Consider the following 19185-nt stretch of genomic DNA (forward strand, 5'->3'; position numbering starts at 1 on the left):
ATAGAAATAGACATAGAGAAGACAGTTTGGAGTCAGCTAACCAGTTACTAATTAATAAATGTCTGAAGATATATTATCAGTGCTACTACTTTGTATATGTCAGCCAATCAAGAGTAACAATTAAGAATGAGAGTTTGTAAAAAGATAATGCTAAGTTCTTTAGAAAAGGCAGCAAAACCATCAATGAATTGGTTAATCATAAGTTACTTATTGTTCCTCTGCTTGCTGAAATATTTTTATTCTGGTTTAAGAATACTTTTGATTAGATTTAGCTTAACTTGGAGGAAGAAAATTTTGTCTAAACAGTATTCCTGACTATCAACATAGTTATCCCCTCTACTGCTGACAATGTTTTGTGACTCTTAAGTAGTATTTTATATTTATTTTTGAATGATATGTGCATGTCTCTCTAGGTAGGATTGTGAAATCCTAGCATTCTTCCTCTGCCGTGGTATTATGTAGTAGATCTTTCATCTCTATAAGATTTTTCTTTCCTTTTTCTTTTATTCCCTTACAAACAGAATGTTTAAAATAAAGGCAGTTTAAGATTTGGAAACAAATAGTAGGTATAGAGAGAAACAGGCAAGGGAACTAGAAAACAGGAAAAAACTCCCTGCCGGGAAAAAGGAGTCTGCCAAAAAAAAAGAAGTCAGTGTGGGAAAAAGAAAGAACATCATGAGAGTGGTGTTTTTGGAGCAGCTGCTCCGTGGTAATAGAGCAGCCCCTGGAGGTGAGGGGCAGGGTGCAGGAAGGGAGGAGCGAGAGAAAGGCATACTTGGAGGCCCGGGATCATGGGTGAGAGCTGGGGAATACATGAGAGCTGGCTCTGAGTGGGAAGAAGAGCTCGGCCAGGCTCTACTGAGCTGTGGGACTGTGGCTGAAGAGGTGCCATGAGGAGGAGTGGCACAAGCAACAGGAGAACTCTGCTGGAGATGGGCACATCACAGGAGAAACTGCTACCCCAGACAGTTTCTAGTTGCAACTGGTTTTTTTTCCCCTTTTTTGTTTACTTTGATAGTATTTGTGTTCTTTGAACCTAAGGCGGGTCCAAGGGGTAAGGGTGCCAAGGTGGCAGCAACCCTGCCCAAAAACTGGGAAAGGGCAGGATTGCCCAGAGACACAGGCTGTGGCCAGATTCTGGCCACAGGTGAGACGACCTGGCAAGGGAGGTAGAGGTTGAGAGACTGAAGGGGAATCAAGCCCTGGGAATAAAAGTCCTAGACAGTTCAAGTATGTCAGTAGAGGAAAAGCTACCCTTGTAGCAAAACCCCCCGTTTTTCTTTTTTAATACATTATATATATCTCCCTCTCTATTCCCTATAGACAAGCATAAGCAAGCTCAGACTTAGGATAAGCTTTAACACTTTCATTTTGGCAGCAAGTTTTTGGTTTTGGATATCCAGTGTTTTATATTGTATTATTATTAGGTTTGTATTGATTCTTACTGTTGTATATTGTATTATTATCATTTTTGTATTGATTTTTATTGTTTCATATGGATATTGTATGGTTTAGGCCTGTGTTTGTAAGTGAACCAAAGTAATGTCAAGTTTCCATTTTGTATGTCAAGTCTCCATCTTGTGTCCTCTGCCCGGTCTTCCCCTGTGTTGCAACTGGATGAGTCATGTACCCCTCCCATGTAAATTGGTTGCCAGATGAATGAGAGAGATTGGGAATGACTGAAATACAATGGTAGCAGGCCTCTACTGAATGGCCTGTAACAACTGGGCCATCACCTCGCATTGATTCATCCAGGAACCACGGACCTCACCCAGGAACAGAGACAAGACCAGCATTTGAAAGACAAAAGACCCTGCAGAACCAGCAAGTCTACCATGGTACCCCACCATTACAGGCACCTGAAACTTCACATCCCTGCATGGAGCACACATGCTCAGTATGCCAGGGGATGACCCTTACCTGGTCATGGGTAAAGCTATGTGCCTGGAAGCAAGAAACAAAAGGCACTTAGTGAAATAACCACTAGGGAATTTTTTTTTCTGATTGGTCGACTAAAATTTATTTAAACCTTGGTTTATATTAACATAAGAATACATTAGTAAGCAATAATTGAAGTAATATTTTAATAGGGAAATGCTTAGAAAAGTAAATGTTCATATAAACCCCAAACTTTAAAAACTTTCTGGAGTTATCGCCAAATAAAAACATAAAATCACTCCTACTAATATGGTATTGATCAAAAATCGTTGCATCTTTGGACCTTTTTTAAGAAAAGCAATAATAATATGTGAATAAGTATAAGTGCAGGTGATGCCACTTTGACATCTATAACCTCACTTTGCCAAAAAGTGATTGATTGCAACATTAATTATACTATAGACATGTCTTATGGGTCATTCAATAACTGAGTATTAATTTTTATTTTAATGTTGAATTTCAATCTTATTCATTATAGGCCAAGAAGTCTAGACATTTCCCCCCTCCACAAAGCTTGACCTTGCTATTAGAGGTTGAAAAACAAAAAAGGCATGGTACACTTTTAAATCAAATGTCATTGTTTTTAATGTTGTTTCATGTACAGTTAACAAGTTAGCCAATTATATTTGCTTCCTTGGGACACTATAAAATTGGATATGGCATAAGTTGTGTATCATGCCACTTTCTAGGGGAAGCTTTTCCTGGGGTCTTCCCAAGAAGAAGCCTTGCTTTTTTCTCCCTTTCTCATAGGACCCCTTGAAATCAGCCCTGGCATGGCTTTCCAAGGGGCAGACCTCTGGCTTGAGACCCTGGCTTTTCTCTGTCTTTGGCTTCTCCAGTGATCCATAGCATCCTCAGCTCAGAGAACTCCATTTTTGTTCAGCTCTTTGGAAATTATGTGATGATGTGTTCCTCAAAGGGGAGGTCAGAGTGAGTGCTGACATCCCAAATGGCAAAGCAGACTGCTCAGCTCCAAGCAGTCTTTATTCTGCCACTGCAGTCCCTCTGTCCTGCTTTGGACTCCACTGTTCCCCTCCTAGGGCTACCCTTTCTTCCTCAAGCTCTCAGAGACCTCCAATCTTTCTTCTCAGGCACAGTCAGTCATGCTCCCAACAAGACTGTTGCAGAACTATAGTCTTAACCTGGGGATTAATGCTCACTCAAAGAAATGTAACATAATATTATGGGCAATCAATTGGAACAGTCCCTGCAACCTGCTGCAAGGCTCAGACTGCCATCTTAAGGCTGTAGACATTCTACTAGTGAAACTACTTACCAAAGCTATTTACAACAAAGTGTGCTCACACTGAACCCATAAAAAATGTGCCCCACCAGAACCGCAGCTTAGTACTCCGCCCATTTGGTCACAGTATTTTTGTTTTGAAAAAAGCTGATCACCCAAGCTCACTATTTAAATTGATCACAGAATTACCTTTCCAAGTGATTAGGATTCTTTCCTATCTCTTACCCATTAGCGGCCTGGTATCTTTCCCTCCCTCTCTTTATCATTACCTGTATAGAATCATAGAATTGTAGAACCAGAAGAGACCTGTAAGATCATCAAGTCTGGTTCCCTGTCATGGGCAGGAAGTTATTGAGCTCTGACAAGCTCAACAAGGCTGTCCAGCCTCCAGCCTCCTCCTGAACACCTCCAAGGATGGTGACTGCACCACTTCTGCTGGCATGAATGATGCATGCCTCCTGAGGCCAAGGGCGGGGGGGGGAGCATGGCAACCGCCTGCGGGTGGCGGCAGCAGTGATGGTGCCAGGAGGGGCATGTCAGCAGTGAGCGGGGATCATCTGCAAGTGGCCACAGTGGTGTCAGCGGCAACGGTGGGCCAAGTGGGCATCTCTTGCAGGTGGCTGCAGTGATGTTGGTGGTGAGGACGGGCCAAGCGGGGACTGTCCACAAGCTGCCACAGTGGTGTCAGTGGCAAGGGCGGGGGGTGGTGAGCAGTGACCACCCACAGGTGGCGATGCAGGCATCAGCCAATTTTAGGGGGACATATGCCCCTCCGTGCCCCCTATGCATTGTCTATGCCTACTGGGAGTGTATTCCAGATTCTGGCAACCCTTACAGAAAAAAAGTTATTTCTTATATCTTGCTTGAATTTACCTTCTATAAGCTTATGTCCATTGGTCCTCATCCTTCCTTGAGGTGCCTTCCTGAAGTGTTGCTCATTTATATCTTGGTGATCAGCCCTGATGTACTTGTAGGTGGCTATCAAGTCACCTCTTAGCCTTCTCTTACTCAAACTGAACAGGCCCAGTTCCTGGAGCCTCTCTTCATAAGGCCTATCTTTCATGGTCTTGACTATGTAGGTGGCCCTTCTTTGTAACCTCTCAAGCTTATCCATGTCCTTTTTGAAGTGTGGTGCCCAGAACTGAACACAGTACTCCATCAGAGGCCTCGCCAACGCCGAATAGAGAGGGAGGAGTATCTCCCTGGATCTATTGACCACACATTGGCTGATGTATGCCAGAATACTATTTGCCTTTCTGATAACTTCATTGAACTGTTGGCTCATATTCATCTTTCAGTTGATTGTAACCCCTAGGTCTTATTCAGATGCTGTGCCAGCCAGTGGATCACCACCCATCGTGTAGTCATGGTAAGGGTTCTTCCTGCCCAGATGAAAGACTTTGCACTTATCCCTGTTAAATCTCATCTGATTCCATTACACCCATGACTCCAGGCTGTCAACGTCATCCTGGATCCTAACCCTATCCTACAGTGTGCCTATGTCTCCCCACAGTTTGGTATCATCCCCAAACTTAATCATTGAGCATTTTACCCCCTCAACTAAGTCATTAATGAATAATATATTAAAGAACACCAGTCCAAGTACCAATCCTTGGGGAACACAACTGGAGATGGCCCTCCAAGATGAGGACATCCCATTGTTGTGAGGTGGGAATCCCTGGCTAGCTGCAGCTAGCTCCCCACCTGCCTCTGGGCACACCGCCCACCTGTCTTACCCACCACGCCTTGTTGGTAATTAATAAAAGTTGTTAATTAAGGCACGAGGCTGCCCATTGTTGCATCCCAATATTAGGGAGTATCCGCAGCTCCGTACCGCCCCTATACCATGGCCCAAACCTTGCAGATGGCATCTCAGGCAGTTAGCTAAACCGATGCCTTTGCCTATTAGCTGTGGCCCCCAAGCATGGGGACCTTTGGCTTCCATAAGCCCTGGCCCCATCTCAGGCCCAGTTGGGACCCTGAGCTTCTGTGGTCATCGTGGGCATCCCTTGTGGTGGGCCCCTGGCCCTTTTAACTCTCAGGTCCTGGCCCCAACATTGACCAGTCAAGTCCCTCAGCAGCGTCTTCACCTCCTGCCTGCACTTTCTGGAGCAGGGTTCCCCATTCCTGGCTCTGCTGCTCCTGGGAGCATGCCTGGCCCTGTGGGGTTCTCCCCAACTGACTCAGGTGCTTCCAGAAGCTTACCTGGCCTCTACTCTTCCCTTGATGTTACCCTTTGCACACACCATGACTGGTGCTCTAGAGTCTCATGAGGACTCCCACTCCCCCCCTGGAGCAGCAGGTCATTGTGCTTGGCCACTGATGTTGCTCTCTACCCACCAGAAGGTAAGGGCTGGGGTTAAGGCGCCCCTACTCACCTTTCACCATGGTGGTCACTGGCCTGGCATTTCCTGGGGGCTCCCATGCCACTGGGAGCCCCACCAGGCCACCTACTCCAGGCAGGGTGCAGTTTTATGCCCAGGACCAGGAGCCTCCTACAGCTCCCACACTTACCTCCAGGATGATACCAGCAGCCTTGCAGCCAGACAATGTTGCTGCCTCCCCTGCCAGCAGGGAACTGATCTGGTTATAAAGGCAGCCAGGGATCTAAAATGGCTGTTGCAATCAGGCACCTGGTGGCAGCTTGGCTCAGGCCCTTAAAGTGGCAGGCACCTACAGTGTCCTGCCATACCTATCAATTACCACCCTTTGGGAGCAGCCTCTAAGCCACTTTATGTTCTTGTTTATGTTCTTCTTCAACTAGTATAACTGTCTCCCATTCGGTCTCCTTAACAGATGCATTGTTACTAATATTCCATAAAAAATGTAGTTATTGGGCATGACTATACGAGACATATTAATGCACATTAGCATACTTTAATGGGCATTATGGGCATGTGTCTACATGTATGTGTCCTTAATGTGCATTAAAAGTGACAAAATTAGGCTAATCACATCTAAATTAGATACTTGCAAATGTAGGTGTGATTAGTTAAACCGTATTAATGCATGTGTAGATGTGACCCAGCACTAACTTTAGTACTGGGTCTGTCCAGACACTAGAGGCACATGACAGGGTTGCAGGGACTTGTCACTAACTTGGCACTTCAGTAGCCATCTGCCAAAAATCACTTAATGTTCATTAGCTTAATGTGCATTCAATTTAGTCATGCTTACATTCACGTGTAGATGTGCCCTTAAATCCACTTTCCCTGTGCATCACTGAGCCCACTTGATCACCTTCTCTGAAACCATCTTTTGGCGTCCCATGTTTCACTGAATTGAGTTCAAGCTTCCCATCCTCACAAGAAAAATCTCTAAATAGAGAAGACTTTTCCAGACTTTTTCATTTGTCTTCCTTTTTGTCCCCTGTCACTTCTGTTTTACTACTAGAATTGGTCAAATATATTTTGATGGAACCAAATAGAAAATGTGATTCCATTATAATTTAAAACCTTTGTGAAGCAGGATAAAAACATTTAAAAAGATAATTTAGAAGAAAATAGAAAATATGTGCAAAATGACTAAAGAAAAATTGTGTCAATTTTTTCACTTTACATTTTGATTGACCTGAAATTATTTTGCTCAAACTTTTTCTTTTACAGAGAACTTTAAAATTAGAATTGGAATTAGAATAAAACAAATTTTAACAATCATTTAAAATCATTAATGAACCAAAATTTCCAATTCCACACAACTCTCCTTACTATACTAATGATGTCAGCACTATCCACATATTTGTTCTTTTTTCACAGAAACGTCTTGGTGTCTTATATGCACTGCTGTGTCCCTTTAATCTTTCATAAGATTGGAAATTCTGGATGGACCTTACAAGATGAAATTCAGTGCTGACAGATGCAGAAATACAAATACAAAATGGGTAACAATTGGCTGGACAGAAGGATGTAGGAGTCTTGGTGGATCACAGACTCAATGTGCAACTGCAGTGTGGCACAGACACATCAAAACTGAAAGCGATTTTGGGATGCACCAATAGGAGAATTAGTGCAAGACACAGGAGGTGAGAACAGCTTTTACTTGGTGCTGGCAGTGTTGGATTCAGGAGGGTGCAACAGTGGGGTCACAGGACTCTTCTGCCATTGCCGCTGCTCTCCCCCGGTGATCTAGACATATAGCAGCCCCAGAGCTGCTTTTGCCTTGCTCCATCCATGGGCAGCAGCTGTGCAGGGTGCCAGGCTCAGGTATGGATGGAGCCCCAGAGCTGTTCCTACCCCTCTGCTACCATGAGCTGCAATGAACCGTTGCATAGAATGACAAACTCTGATGGGGACAATGGAGGCAGCATACAGAATCCTACTTCCAGAATTTGCTTCTGCCTAGTGGGGGATGCCTGTTGTGGGGAGGAAGGAGAACAAAGGTTAGGAGGCACTGGAAGGAGGAACCAGTGCATTGCTGCTGTTGTTCCCAGCAAAGGCCAGTTCCCAGCACAGCTGCATTCGTAAGGAGAATTGTGTGGAATTTGAGTGGGCAGGAGAAGCTCTGGGTCTGCCATGTCTCTAGGTCATGGGAACAATGGCAGTAGTGTTGGTTGTGGGGAGAGGGTCACCCATCCCTTTGTGTGCCTGTTCCCTTCCCACATCTCTGGTGTCCTCCATGGCCCTGGGCACTCCAGTCCCCATCCCTTCATGGTCTGAGGGCTGGTGTGCCATACCCTTCTTTAGTAAGGGTGGATCCATCCATAGGCATTGGTTATGCCTGTTATTGTGTGCAGTTTTGGGCTCCACAGTTTAAAAGGAAATGGAAAAGTTACAGAGGGTCCAGAGTCAGCTGACAAAAATGATAAACGTCTTAGAAGGTAGGCCATAGGAAGAGAAGTAGAAGTAAATGGGCATGTTCAGCTTGTGGAAAAGGTGATTAGGAAGGAACATGATAGCAAGCTTCAAGTATGTGAAGGCCTGCACTAAACAAGAGGAAGAACATTTTCTTGCTGCAGAGAGCAGGACATGGACCAATGGCTTGAAGTTTCAGCAAAGTAAGTTTAGATTGGATATCCAGAAAAAAAATGTTTTCACTATGGCCACATCTACATATGCACTTAACTTGGAGTATACTAATTGGCTGCAGACTAAAGTGTCACCATCTACATTTGCAATGCTATTAGGCCACAGTAAACTAATTAATGCTGCCATAAGAGAATATTGTGAGGGTAATTTACTGTTATTAAACTCACATATAGATGCTGACTGCAGGCATAAATATCACCTGGTCAGCATAGCCAGGTGGAGGCCCAACTCCTGAATGCTTCCTAGTGCCTAGCCACATGGCTCCACACTTTCAGCATCCTCATGACCCAGCCAGCCCCTGTGCTGCCTGATGCTGCCACCTGGAGCTCAGGGCTGGTCCCCCTCCCCCCACATACCCTATGCCTCCTGTCAGTCTGGACCTGCTCTGTTGTAGCTGAAATTGCTGCTGTTCCAGGTGCACATGTAGATGCTGCACCCAGGAGCAGTTGACATTGTCTCAAACTGCTCCAGAGTTTATTGCTTTACATTAATTGTATATGTAGATGCACCCTTTTAGAATAGTGAGGCAGTGGCATAGACAGCCTATGGAAGTTGTGGAACCTTCCATTACTGGAGAGGTTAAAGGAGAGGCTGGTTACACATTCATCAGGATGGTCTAGGAGTAGCTATGTCTGGAGTGTCCTATAAAGAGACAGAGTTAGAATCCAAGGAGGCTATTCACCCTCCCTATGGTTTGTGGGCAGATAATGAGAATTGCTTTGCCACCTAAAGCAGGTGGATACTGGATAGGACCATACTTAGTCACAGGAGAACGAAGCAGAGCTTCAAAATTTGGCTTAGTTATGAAAGAAGATTAAAGGAGCTAGGATAAGATTTATGGAGGTGATACAAAAAGGGGAGTTCTGGTTCTGAGTAAGAGGGTATATTTTGTGGAGTTAGGCTTGGAGTCCTTGGATTACAAGGCAGAAGGGAGGATGCTTAGTATTCCCCATGCTTCTGGACTCTGCTAGTTGCCACATGGGTGCCAGGGAGGAATTTTTTCCCCTCCTTTTGCTACAGATGTCAGGTTTTTTTGTTTTTGTTCATTTTCCTCAGAAGCACTGGGTGTTGGCTGCAGCAAAGGCTAGGTATTTGGACTGGGGTTTGCTGATTTCCCTGATGGGACTAAAACCCAGAGAGTCCTAGTTAAAGGGCCTTGCCCCTCTGCTCAAGGTCAGACTGATTGTCAGATTTGGGGTCAAGAAGAAATTTTACCCCAAGGCCAGATTAGTTCAGACTAGGGATGTCTACACAAGATGCTGAATGTGCAGTAGCTACAAAATACTGCACAGTAGCGTGTCACAGCACAGACAGTACTAATATGCTACTGCACTGTATTATTAGGCTACTGTGCAGTAGCATCACCAGAAGACATTTGCTGGCACTACTGCACAGTAACTCTTATTTATTTAGTACTTGCATCTCATGTAGACGTGTCTACTGTGGAGGTTTTTGCCTTCTTTAGAGGAGGAGAGTTTGGACCTCTTCCTTGGATCTTTAGGCATACTTTTACAAGCTTTGCAGCAGCAGGACACTGACTGTCATTGTACCCTGTTTTTCCTGTGGCAGGCTAGGGTTCTACATCTTGTAGCTGTGTGACAGGATTCATTGTGTAATTTTAGTAACAAGTTAGACAAGGATTTGCTTGGCATGGTATATATAGGGTTTATCATGCCTCTGGCAGGGGTTGGACTAGATAACCTCCAGAGGTCCCTTCCTCTGTAATTCTGAGGGCCCGTCTATATATTACATGTAACAAATAACACATAACATGTTAAATGTAGAATAAATGGCAAGGGTGCTACACATGCACCCAATTTATGGTGTCATTAAAAGACAAACTAGTCATAAGAATGTTCCATATATAATGTGGAACATTTTGAGCACATCTACATGTACATTTAAGTGCATCTAAATTTAATAGCAATTGTTGGCAGGTGTCTATACAGGAACTTGGCACTAAAGTTAGTGCACTTGGCACTAAAATTAGTGCCAAATCCCTGTAGCTCTGCCATGTGCCCCTAGTGCCTGGGCAGACCCTGCACTAAAATTAGTGCCAGGTCACATCTACACATTCACTAATATATTTTAATCGCGCCTAATTTGATACGCGCACTTGCCCTTTTGTGACTGGTTTGTATAGTGCCTTAAACTGAATGTGTGGCATGTCCATACATTGGTGCTTTCCAGGGCTGATGCTGGAACAATCAGCTTCTGATTTTAACTGGGGCTGTCAAGAGATGATTCTGACAATCAGTTCTGGACAGCCCCACTCTCCAACTTGTGTGCAGGCAGTATTGTCAGTGTTGTTTTGGGGCATCTCTGACCTCCAACCAGCTGAGGACTGCCCCAGGGGTGGTGCCAATGTCAGTTGAAGTTTAAAGTCCCTGTGGGGGAAGCCCTTCAGCTCCCCCTGCTGGGAGCCTCTGATCCCTTGTGTCCTGTAGCCCTGTTAGAGTTGTTGAGTGAATGGTTTAATGTCCCTTTGGCTCTCTTCACTGGTGCTGACAATCATCTTATTATCTGCCCCAGCCCCAGGACTCCACTGAGTCATGCAGGGATGCAGACACTCCACTTTCAATTTTCTGGTGCATGGGGAGTTGGGAATCATGATCATGGGTTCCACTTGACCTACAAAATAGAAATGGTGTGATTGGGATCTGATCCCTGATCCCAAAATCACATTTCCTGCCTTACATATGTAGCATGGCAGGAGACACAATTCTTGGGATTGGGCCTTTATATGAAAATGGGCTGGGGGTCTAAGACTCTTTCTTCTCTCTGTCTGTAAGAAGTCAATTTAAAAGCTCAGGGAATTGTTATTTGGCATTTATTTGCAACATATATTTTCCCCAAAAGTATACTGATAGAAGCTATGTATTTTTGATGGTATCTTTGATTTTGCCATGCACCTCAAAGCTTATTTCATGTAGGACCATGTCTTTGTATATGCCTGTGTAGCACATAGCCCAATCAGCCCACAGTCCTGATTGGTTCTCTGAATGCTATTATATTATGCACATAAAATAATAAAAACATTTTAATGCTATGTGCTGCCATATCAATGAGTTCTTGCTAAATGGTAAATGCAGTGACTGCCTGACCTTTCAAGATCAGTGGCAAAATAGTATTATAAAGAAAATGACTTCATCTCTTCAAGCTGCAGTTTTAAAAAAGAACATTACCATTTCTAGATAGGCACAAGTGATAAAAATATGCTTATCATGTTAATATAACCATTTTACAAAATGTTGTGATGGAGTGAACGTATTTCATTATCTATGTACCTGATACTGAACTATCATAAACAACATTATTAGTAGCTAAACCTCTCAATGGACTTAAAAAAGCATTGTTCATCATAATAATTTGTGGGTGTACATTCCCTTTGGCATAACTTAACATAGCACTATGGTTTTCTTAAGGCTGATCATGAAACTAAAGTGATTGAATAAACAGAGAGTGCTCCATGATTAACTGGGTGTCATTGATTGAGTGGGCTACTAGAATACAGTCATCAGTGAAAAGAAGCTTTCTGATGAGCAAATCTGCCACTCTTATGTGAGCACAGAAGCATTGCCAATTGAACAACTTTTCATTGGTGCAAAACTGAATAAATACTCCTCTGTCATTGTCACAAAGTGCCTCCATCAATGCAGCTTAGAAAAGCTGTGAAGAAGTGTGGAAGCCAGCACATAACTGAGTTTATCTGAGTAAAGATAAAGGAGGAAAAGAATAGTGGTGACAGTATGATGTGTGTCTGATGCAGACTACCAAGTCAGGCAGAAGGTTTGGATGAGACACCCTTCAAGAAGATGACAAAATTATCTAAAAATTATGAGATGTCACTAATGGTGGATTTTAACTTTCAAGGTATCTGCTGGAAGAATAATTCAGGAAAATGTGAAATGTCAACTAAGACCCTAGCCTGTGTGGAAAACACCTGGAAATCACAAGCACAGAATGGGAGATAGCTGGCTGGGTGGCAGCACTTCTGAAAAGAATCTTCAGGTTTTCATGGATTGCCCACTCAACTTGAGTCAGCGGTGCAATGCAGTAAAAAAAAGTAAATGTTTTCTTGGGCTGCATCAACAGGAGTATTGAGTGTAAGACACAGTAAGTGATAGAGGCGCTTTGCTCTGTGTTTGTTTTGCCCCATCTAGAGCATTGTGTGTAGTTCTAGGATCTACATTTGAAGAATGATATAGAGGATACAACAAACTTACCAGCTGGAGGCAGCTATGTCCAGTATGGTGAAGACTGCTGTCTGTTTAGTCTATGGCTGAATCTCTGAGGCGGTGCTGAATCTTTTCCGAATTGATTCGGAAACCTCCGAATTGATTCAGACCTTTTAATTGTTATCCCAATTTGATTCAGATTTGGAGATTCAGCCACCAAATTGGGCTGAATCTCCTCTGAATTGAATTGGCTACCAAAGCTTCAGACAGCCCTATTGCCTGAATGCAGGAAAACTCCATTGTGAATATGGCTTCTTTGTTGCCAAGCCACACTGTTGTAGGGCTTGGACATTGGAAGTGTAAGAGTTCATATTGTGCTTTCTGAATCACCTGCCTTATGACTGGATTATAGTATTAGAGCTGTGTGATGTCTCAGTCCCCTTCACACATGCATGCAAGCCACTTGACACACTGGTAGAGAAGCTGAAGTGAAAAGACATATGAAAACATGGATGCAAATTTTAAATTCCTCCTAATAGTGTTGACCCCTTAGTGTTAATCCACCTACTCAGAATTTATTCTGGCTGTGAAAATGCATGCTATTGTGGTTTGTTTAGCAGTAGCCTGTTTGCTATATTTATGGGGGTTTATGGTTTTTGATAGGGGACAGAAATATAAATGCTACTTCAACATGCCTTGTTGGTACTGCTATGAGACTGCCTGAGCGCATCTAGGCAAGTGTGTATGTGTGGTATGCAGTGCTGCAGACGCATCTATGGAGCCACATACTGCATGTGCCGCATATGCAGGTGTTCATTGCACTGCTAATTTGCATCAAGGAGGGGTTTTTGACACTGGGAGATGCCAGTGTCAAAAAACCCATGTCTGAAAAAAACTGGGCTGCCCATGTGGTGGCAATGTGCACTGCCTGAAACTGGAGCCTGGACAGCTGGAGCCACACTCTGGCTGCTGGCCAGGCTCCGCATGCCAGATCACTGCCTCTGGAGCCCCAGGAGGCTCCCAAGACCCCAGGTAAGTGGCCCCAGACTCTCCTACCCAACCTGGGGCAACTTGCTACATGCAGAGCATGCATGCATGTACATTCCTGGGGACAAGTAGCAACAGCACAACTGTGTGTTGCTGCTATGTGTCCCTGGGGAAATGCACATGCGCACTTGTCTGGATGTGCCTCCTCAGACTATTTACTGACTACATTTCCTTATCTATATTGCAGCTAATCTCTGTATATGAAAACCATTACTTTCTCTTCAATGCACTTTTATGCTTCAGAGCAGATGCTGCTGCTCCTGTGAAACTTTCTCAAAACAACTATTTTTCTGGAAGGCTATGAAATCATGCATCTATCAAAGCATATTTGAACAACAGCACAACAGAATCACTGTTGTGTTCCTCTCTTCTAGCTTCCTCTTACCTACCACCTAAGGCATTGCTTTAAGCACTCATCTTGTTCCCAATAAAGTTGATTACAGAAACTCAATTCCTGTGGTGCATATAGGCATTAAGTGGGAATTTACAATATGATGAGAGTTTTATCCTACGCTAGATGATTTCAACTAATCCTTTACAGTCTACTATTATTTTATTATAATAGCAAGAATATTTTCAATTGAACATCCTGCCTAATCTAAATTACTAGTTTCAGCTGGCTAAAGTTTTTTATTTCCTACTGTTGTTCTGGTCATGTGCTCAGCATATGGCAAGATAGGGCCTGTATCTGGGGAAAATATGTACAACCCTCTGGCTTTATTGGCTAGAAGAAGTAGAGGATGCTTCAGGCAGATGGGTAGGGAGAAAGAGTAAAATATGGCCCTTCTTGATTGGACCAGGCTTGGGTGATGTCACACCAGGTATGTAAGAACCACTCACTAAGTTTCTCTCTCTTTTATTTTTTTCCTCCTGGGGCTGCTGAGAGCTGCAGAGTTACACTGGGAGCCAGAAAACCTGCTCTCTATGAAGAGGGGATCTCCTCCACCCCGCCTTTGCTGGAGTGGCAAGCAAACCCTATTTGAAGGGAAAGCCTCAGGTAGAGGGAGAAAAAGTCTGTTTTGGATTTTGAGACTCCTATTTCCTCCCTCTTTTTTTTTCTTAAGTGGGTTAACACCATGGGAGTGTTAATCACTGGAGCAAACTGCGAAGGAATGGGTCTTGGCAGTTACTGGCTACAGTGGCCTGGCCCCTTCTGTTTTGTAATTGTATTGTCTCAGCCTGGGGTGTAGCTGAGATTGGGTGTCCAGGCCGCAGCCATAGACCTGTGCCTTTTTTCCTGTTTTTTCTACATCTATAGTGTTTCAGTCTAGCTGCATGACTGAACCCCAGCTATATGTTCAGGCCTCAGTGTAGTACAGGCCTGGCTACCTTTTGCTGCCCAGTTCAGGCCCAGTGAGGTAGGCACGACATCTCTTTTGAAATTTTCCTTTTGCAGTTTCTGCCCAGCGGAGCTGGGATTGGGACTAGGAATTCAGGGGTGCAGCATGCTGTCTGGAGCCACAGTTAACCCCTCAAGGCCAGCACCTGGAAGTGAGGATTGCCCTACAGCATTGCAGGGAGCAACAGGGTGGCTCCTTGCAACATAGAAGGACCTGTGCTGTTTAGCAACTCCCCACAACCCAGCAAAGACAAGGAGAAGCTCAAAGGACTCTCCAGTGAAGCCTCCTTCACCAGCTCATTGCTAAAGGGCAGGTATAAGGGTGCAAGCCCCAGACACTGACTTTTGGGTGAGTCCCAAGTTCCAGACTGCCTGGTATGGGTGAAGGCTCTCCAAGAAGGTGCAATCTATGAACAATGCCTTGTAGTTGCTAATGTTTTAAATTGTATTTAGTAATTTCTTTGCCTTTCGTTTCTGTAATAAATTTATTCTTTGTGTTTACAGTGCTTTCAAGGATGGTTTTTTTTATGTGGGACACGCTAGTAATTTATTTAGTGTTTCCCAGGTAGTTTGAGCGGGGGCTTGAGCCAAGGTAAAATATATTTAGACCCCAAAATTGAATGCAGCCCTTTTTGCTGCCAACTAGTGCCTGGCAGAAGGATTACATAATAAACAGCTGATATGCCTTAACTATATCTACCAATAAATACTAATCTAAATGTCATCCTCCAAATCTCTCAAACCACCAAATGCCTGGAAACATGACAGTCCTTCAGTATCTCTAAAATGTGAACAAAAATGTAGACTTTGGAAAATCAGTAAACTCCGTACAGCTAGTCTTTGACTTGCAATGTTTTGAGTTACAATGTTTCGCACTTACAATGTTTATAAATTGATAACCTGTTTCAAATTTCTGACATCAGTTTTGACTTTACAATGCCACACCAGCAAACAATTTTGCTGTGTCATCCATCTCCCTGGAGAATATCTGTCCAAACTTTCTTGGACACTTTCTTTAAGAAAGCAAACAAGACTCCAGAAAAAACCTGCAGCCAAGATTTCTGAGAAGACTCTAGCCAAGAACCCTTCAAAAAGTCCAACCAAGAGCCCTTCAAAAATCCAGCAAAGTCACCTCAAAGAAGTCCTTCCAAATCAATATGATTGCTATTTACAATATCAATATATTAATGTAGCTATATTACTCATCTATAATTGATTGAGTACAAAATTCTGGGTTATTTTTGGTGAAAATAGCGTATCGGGCCTTGGTTCAGGAACCAATCCCTCATTTATAACATGAACCAATTGTGTTGTAAGTCTAAGGACTGCCTGTATTTTCTCACATGCTACGTGCCCCCAAATAAATCCCATATATTTGTCTGTGAAGGTAGAATGAAGAAAAGAAAGGTTATGGGTGAATGCTGACTTCAGCAGCTGTGGATGTGAGAGGATTAACACTACAGTTCTGCTCCTTAAGTGTGTACTCCACCCCCTCCCTCCCAAAGGCTGGCAAAGGGAGAAGTATAGCAGCCATCTTGCAGCAGCATCTCCATGCTTGCTTTTATTCTAGAGAGGAAAAATTATCTTCCCCACTTAAGTCACACGTCCGAATGCTGGGGGGCTGATTTTGGGTGAAAGGGTGCATGTAGTATGCAAGTAAGTGGGTATGTTGGATTTAAAAGTCTACCTTAAAGAATTATAAAATGATATAAAATGTGTAATATTATATTGCATTACAATCCATTTATTATGTATTACAGAATATCATATACAAAATTATAAAGTATATAAGTATAAAATTATACTTTGTAAGGTTAGAAAGTCAAGCACTCTAAAGCCAGCAGTGGCCTGTACCATCCTAATTTAGCTTCCTTGTACACCGTGCATTATTATACAAATAATATTGTCTCAGCTATATAATATTTTTCCCACAGGCCTTTGTTTTATTTAGTGTACAGGATGGACTGACTTTGGAGATGAATCAGGGTTGTGTAGTAAAGGTGACTATAGTCTACAGGTCCCCTACTTGTTTAAAAAAATTGCAGTTATGCAGACGCAGCAAACGATTGGAAGAAAAGAGAGAATAACTAAGTACCAAAACAAAAACAGGATGTGGGTTACCCCAACTGTTGTACCTTCAACAGTTTTCACCTTAATCTCTCTGTGTTTCAGTTTTTCCAACTGTAAAACTAAGATAATAATATACCTTCATTTCACAAGGAAGTCATGAAGATGAATTAATTAATATTTATGAGGCAGCCCATGAGGAAATTAATTGCATGATCACTTATTATTATTTTTTTCTGCAGGACTCTGCTTCTTTCACTGGCTAGATAGCTATTCAATATTTGTTTTTATACTTGTTTTTGCCACTATTAAATATAGATCCCAGGGCCAATTTAAAGCACACTATCAAAGGCCTGCTCTGAATTCAAAAGGAGCAAAGATTACATCATAAACCATATGTAAGCCACCGGGTTCACTCGCTTCCCTTTCATCACGTTGGAATCACTGGGACCTCTACCTTGTCTTCTTTCCCTTTTACCTGACACATCTTGATGGTAAGCAATTCTTTGGGAGTAGGGATGGTGTTTAGAGTGATGGTTGTACTGATAAGGGTTGCTTCCCTACACCCTGCCCCTTTCTCCTGTGGTGATGAGACTGTGATAGGGAACTGGTAGTGCCTGGCACTTTAAGGACTGAGCCAGGGAGGGCCAGGTTCTGGATTAGGTCACTCTGCTGAGCTCATCGAGGAATACTGTGAAGGACAGGGTGAGGCTGTGGGGACAGAAGAGGCCTCCTTTGTCCATGAAAGGCGAGTGTGGGGCACCTTATAACCCCAGCTCCCACATCCCTGCTAGGTTCAACTGGTACAGAGGTAGCCCAGGCTTCTGGGGGTCCTGAGGCAGGGCCCAGGTTGGCAGAGGGACCTAGAGCAGTGCCCAGGCTCTTTGTGAGTCCTGTGGCTGCAGGGACCCTGAGCGGGGGCCAGGCACAGCTATGGCCACCTGAACCTCACAGTGTGTAATACCCCAGGGCAGAGGGCTAGTCAGGGCTATGGCCACCTAAGCTGAATGGGGTGTCAGATCCCAGTGAGCGCCAGTTTAGGGGGTGGTGTAGACCCTCACTGAGGGGACAATGTGGAGCCCCAGTGATGGGGTGGTGTGTGAAGCCCCAGTTGGGGTGGGGTGGGGCTGAGGGCTTGGAGCTCAATATATGTTTGTTTGTCTGTTTGTCTGTATGTTTTATGAAAGACTTAGTACAAACCACTGGTGGATGCCATCTGCAAGGCTTGGGACGCAGTGTAGGGGTGGACCAGAGCTGTGGATATCCCCCCAAACATCAGGTTCAAAGTGGGCAGCCTCCTGCCTGAGTAACATCCTAATATTATCACACCAAGGCATGGCAGACAAGTGAAGTAGGTGGCTGACCCATAGATAGGAGGCAGGTCGATGCTTGCACTGGGCTTGAAAGCTTGCCCCCGTCACAGAGACATCCTTTTCCACTGACAATCAGTGTGAGTTTCCAGCTCTTGGCTTCTCCTTGGCCCGTTGCTGGGTTTGCAAAGAGTTGGTGATGTCACCATCTAGATAAGTCTCTCTCTTCAGTGTTGCAGTCTAACTTGAGGTAGTCTTCCTTCTCTCCAGGATTGGTGGATCCTGGGTGATGATATCTGTACCTTCCAGTCCCAGAGATTCACAATCAGGCAACTCACTAGATCTCAGCTGTACATCGTATGGCTTAATTAAATATAACTAAGGTGTTCAGGGGCCTAGACAAGTCCCTCAGAGCTCCTTTAGGTGTGCTGGGGAAGTGCAGCATGTCCAGACCCCACCAGGTGGGTTGTCCGCTAGCATTCTTCCCTGCCATGCCGGGTGGTTTGGCCTGTTTGGCCCCTGCTGGGTGGGTCCTCTCCCCTCCCCCCTGAGAGCTTCCCGGTGCCTTTGAGAAGCGATGCTCACCTGGGCTCCACTGGGTGAGTTCCCTACCCTCCAGTGTCCCTCTCCAGTGTGCCAGACAGTGTAACTTGTCCAGATCCTGCCAGGTAAGTTTCCCCCCTGGGGTTTGTTGCCAGTGTGCTGGGAAGGCATGGCTTGCCTGGGCCCTGCCAGGTGAATTTCCCCTTGGCACAGCCCCTCCTTTGGGGTTCTAGTAGGAGCTGCATCCTAGCCCCTGCTAAAGCATATATATAAGGAGGGAAGCAAATTGAGATTGCATTGCCATTTAAAGTCCTTGACTTTACCATGTTACTACTCCTTTAACAGTTTTTTGGATGCAAAGGCTAGGATACAATATATATTGCACATAGTTTTTGAATATTTAAAAGTGAGATCCTTCTGGCAAAAATATGATACATTATGTAAATATAATTTATATTTATTCCCTTTAATGAGCCTTACAGACACTTAAAAAAAT

At 44.0% G+C, this 19185-nt stretch overlaps 1 protein-coding gene across 13 annotated transcripts in view; it reads left to right on the top strand.

Annotated features, from left to right (window-relative positions):
- Nucleotides 1-19185, top strand: part of LOC109281622 (uncharacterized) — a 305799-nt gene that overhangs the window by 201640 nt on the left and 84974 nt on the right. For 5 of the 13 annotated variants that reach the window (XR_002088312.2, XR_002088309.2, XR_002088315.2 and 2 more), the window contains 3 exons: nt 6937-7202; nt 12079-12321; nt 14315-15270. The exons of 1 other annotated variant lie outside the window; for it this stretch is intronic. The gene's annotated coding sequence lies outside the window, so the exon portion shown is untranslated. Of the gene's footprint in view, nt 1-6936; nt 7203-12078; nt 12322-14314; nt 15271-19185 lie in introns of those variants that run through there. 7 more of the 13 variants (XR_002088311.2, XR_009459787.1, XR_002088318.1 and 4 more) reach the window with 4 other exon arrangements.

Source organism: Alligator mississippiensis, chromosome 2 (assembly GCF_030867095.1).
Source record: "Alligator mississippiensis isolate rAllMis1 chromosome 2, rAllMis1, whole genome shotgun sequence".
Lineage (NCBI taxonomy): Eukaryota > Metazoa > Chordata > Crocodylia > Alligatoridae > Alligator > Alligator mississippiensis.